The following is a 4,188-nucleotide window of genomic DNA, read 5'->3' as shown; positions in this document are numbered from 1 at the left end:
TCTGCCATCCCTGGGATTCTCCAGGCAAGAACACTGGAGTGGGTTCCCATTTCCTTCTCCAATGCATGAAAGTGAAAAGTGAAAGTGAAGTCGCTCAGTCATGTCTGACTCTTTGCGACCCCATGGACTGCAGCCTACCAGGCTCCTCCGCCCATGGGATTTTCCAGGCAAGAGAACCGGAGTGGGTTGCCATTGCCTTCTCCAAAGGTGTGCCCTGAGGACCTCATTTTAATTTAATCACTCTTTTGAAGACCTTATCTCCAAATATTCTCACATTCTGAGGTACTGGGGTTAGAACTTCAAAACACAAACTTTGAAGGAACACAATTCTGCCCACAACAGATATCATTTATGTTCCTGAAGATATGTTTTCGAGTGTTTGACTCTAAGAGGCAGCTCGGTGATCAGGTAATACATGTTTACATACTTGATAAGAGGCTGATAGCTCTAGCAACGTTTATGTTCCTCAAGGCACAGTTAAAAGGGTGCTGACTGGGAAGTGTGTAGATAGGTCAGTAACTTCTAGACTTTAGTCTTGAAAACTCAGTTCATGCCAGTTTTACTTGTCTTACTAAAATCCAGCACTTCTTGGGTCATAAACAGCCATATTTTTAGGACAGAAATCTATGCTGGTAAATCTAAAACTAAGGGATACCAGCCAGTGTTTGCCATATGGTAAACACTGCGCCAGTGCGTTCTCTTGGCAGAACTCTATTAGCCTTTGCCCTGCTTCATTCCGTATTCCAAGGCCAAATTTGCCTGTTACTCCAGGTGTTTCTTGACTTCCTACTTTTGCATTCCAGTCCCCTATAATGAAAAGGACAGCTTTTTTGGGTGTTAGTTCTAAAAGGTCTTGTAGGTCTTCATAGAACTGTTCAACTTCAGCCTCTTCAGCATTACTGGTAGGGGCATAGACTTGGATTACCGTGATACTGAATGGTTTGCCTTGGAAACGAACAGAGATCATTCTGTTTTTGAGATTACAACCAAGTACTGCATTTTGGACTCTTTTGTTGACCACGATGGCTACTCCATTTCTTCTAAGGGATTCCCGCCCACAGTAGTAGATATAATGGTCATTGACGTTAAATTCACCCATTCCAGTCCATTTTATTTTGCTGATTCCTAGAATGTCGACGTACGTTCACTCTTGCCATCTGTTTGACCACTTCCAATTTGCCTTGATTCATGGACCTGACATTCCAGGTTCCTATGCAGTATTGCTCTTTATAGCATCGGACCTTAGTTCTATCACCAGTCACATCCACAACTGGGTATTGTTTTTGTTTTGGCTCTATCCCTTCATTCCTTTTGAAGTTATTTCTCCACTGATCTCCTGTAGCATATTGGGCACCTACCAACCTGGGGAGTTCCTCTTTCAGTATCCTATCATTTTGCCTTTTCATACTGTTCATGGGGTTCTCAAGGCAAGAAAACTGAAGTGGTTTGCCATTCCCTTCTCCAGTGGACCACATTCTGTCAGACCTCTCCACCATGACCCGCCCATCTTGGGTGGCCCCACACAGCATGGCTTAGTTTCACTGAGTTAGACAAGGCTGTGGTCCGTGTGATCAGATTGGCTAGTTTTCTGTGATTATGGTTTCAGTGTGTCTGCCCTCTGATGCCCTCTCGTGACACCTACCGTCTTACTTGGGTTTCTCTTACCTTGGACATGGGTTATCTCTTCACGGCTGCTCCAGCAAAGCGCAGCTGCTGCTCCTTACCTTGGACAAGGGGTATCTCCTCACGGCTGCCCCTCCTGACCTTGAACGTGGAGTAGCTCCTCTCAGCCCTCCTTTGCCAGTGCAGCCGCCGCTCCTTGGACGTGGGGTTGCTCCTCTGGGCCGCCTCCCCTGACCTCAGGCATGGGGTAGCTCCTCCCGGCCGCCGCCTGGACCTCAGGCATGCGGTAGTTTGTCTCAGCCGCCGCCCCTAACCTCCGAAGGACGTTGGGTAGCTCCTCTTGGTCGCCGCCCCTGGCCTTGGACACGGGGTAGCTCCTCTCAGCTGCTCCTGATTATATAACAATAATGTATCCTGCCTGAGGACAGTCTCTGGATTAAACGTTCTAATTCTGTTATCTTAAAACGCAAATTATGGGAATAAGTGTGGTGAGGTCTTTACAACCTCCAGACGTTCATTCATTGGAGAGTATATAACTCCACTGCTAACACTAGCAAGGGGGTACTCTTTCTACCCCCTTCTGATGGGAGCAGATTGTGGCTCAGATCATGAACTCCTTATTGCCAAATTCAGACTTAAATTGAAGAAAGTGGGGGAAACCACTAGGCCATTCAGGTATGACCTAAATCAAATCCCTTATGATTATACAGTGAAAGTGAGAAATAGATTTAAGGGACTAGATCTGATAAACAGAGTGCCTGATGAACTATGGGCGGAGGTTCGTGACATTGTACAGGAGACAGGGATCAAGACCATCCCCATGGAAAAGAAATGCAAAAAATCAAAATGGCTGTCTGGGGAGGCCTTACAAATAGCTGTGAAAAGAAGAGAAGCAAAAAGCAAAGGAGAAAAGGAAAGATATAAGCATCTGAATGCAGAGTTCCAAAGAACAGCAAGCAGAGATAAAGAAAGATTTCCTCAGCGATCAATGCAAAGAAATAGAGGAAAACAACAGAATGGAAAAGACTAGAGATCTCTTCAAGAAAATTAGAGACACCAAGGGAACATTTCATGCAAAGATGGGCTCGATAAAGCACAGAAATGGTATGGACCTAACAGAAGCAGAAGATATTAAGAAGAGGTGGCAAGAATACACAGTAGAACTATACAAAAAAGATCTTCACGACCCAGATAATCACAATGGTGTGATCACTCACCTAGAGCCAGACATCCTGGAATGTGAAGTCAAGTAGGCCTTAAAAAGCATCACTATGAACAAAGCTAGTGGATGGAGGTGATGGAATTCCAGTCGAGCTATTTCAAATCCTGAAAGATGATGCTGTGACAGTGCTCTGCACTCAATATGCCAGCAAATTTGGGAAACTCAGCAGTGGCCACAGGACTGGAAGAGGTCAGTTTTCATTCCAATCCCAAAGAAAGGCAATGCCAAAGAATGCTCAAACTACTGCACAATTGCACTCATCTCACCCCCTAGTAAAGTAATGCTCAAAATTCTGCAAGCCAGGCTTCAGCAGTACATGAACCGTGAACTTCCAGATGTTCAAGCTGGTTTTAGAAAAGGCAGAGGAACCAGAGATCAAATTGCCAACATCCGCTGGATCATGGAAAAAGCAAGAGAGTTCCAGAAAAACATCTATTTCTGCTTTATTGACTATGCCAAAGCCTTTGACTGTGTGGATCACAATCAACTGTGGAAAATTCTGAGAGAGATGGGAATACCAGACCACCTGACCTGCCTCTTGAGAAACCTATATGCAGGTCAGGAAGCAACAGTTAGAACTGGACATGGAACAACAGACTGGTTCCAAATAGGAAAAGGAGTATGTCAAGGCTGTGTATTGTCACCCTGCTTATTTAACTTATATGCAGAGTACATCATGACAAACGCTGGGCTGGAAGAAGCACAAGCTAGAATCAAGATTGCCGGGAGAAATATCAATAACCTCAGATATGCAGATGACACCAACCTTACGGCAGAAACTGAAGAGGAACTAAAAAGCCTTGTGATGAAAGTGAAAGAGGAGAGTGAAAAAGTTGGCCTAAAGCTCACATTCAGAAAACAAAGATCATGGCATCAGGTCCCATCACTTCATGGGAAACAGGTGGAGAAACAGTGGAAACAGTGTCAGACTTTATTTTTCTGGGCTCCAAAATCACTGCAGATGGTGACTGCAGCCATGAAATTAAAAGACGCTTACTCCTTGGAAGGAAAGTTATGACCAACCTAGACAGCATCTTGAAAGCAGAGACATTACTTTGCCAACAAAGGTCCGTCTAGTCAAGGCTATGGTTTTTCCAGTGGTCATGTGTGGATGTGAGAGTTGGACTGTGAAGAAAGCTGAGCGCCGAAGAACTGATGCTTTTGAACTGTGGTGTTGGAGAAGACTCTTGAGAGTCCCTTGGACTGCAAGGAGATCCAACCAGTCTATCCTAAAGGAGATCAGTCCTGGGTGTTCATTGGAGGGACTGATGCTGAAGCTGAAACTACAGTACTTTGGCCACCTCATGTGAAGAGCTGACTCACTGGAGAAGACTCTGATGATG

Source organism: Bos indicus x Bos taurus, chromosome 5 (genome assembly GCF_003369695.1).
Source record: "Bos indicus x Bos taurus breed Angus x Brahman F1 hybrid chromosome 5, Bos_hybrid_MaternalHap_v2.0, whole genome shotgun sequence".
Taxonomy (NCBI): domain Eukaryota; kingdom Metazoa; phylum Chordata; class Mammalia; order Artiodactyla; family Bovidae; genus Bos; species Bos indicus x Bos taurus.
The sequence above is the reverse complement of the archived record's forward strand: the minus strand, read 5'-3'. Positions refer to the sequence as shown.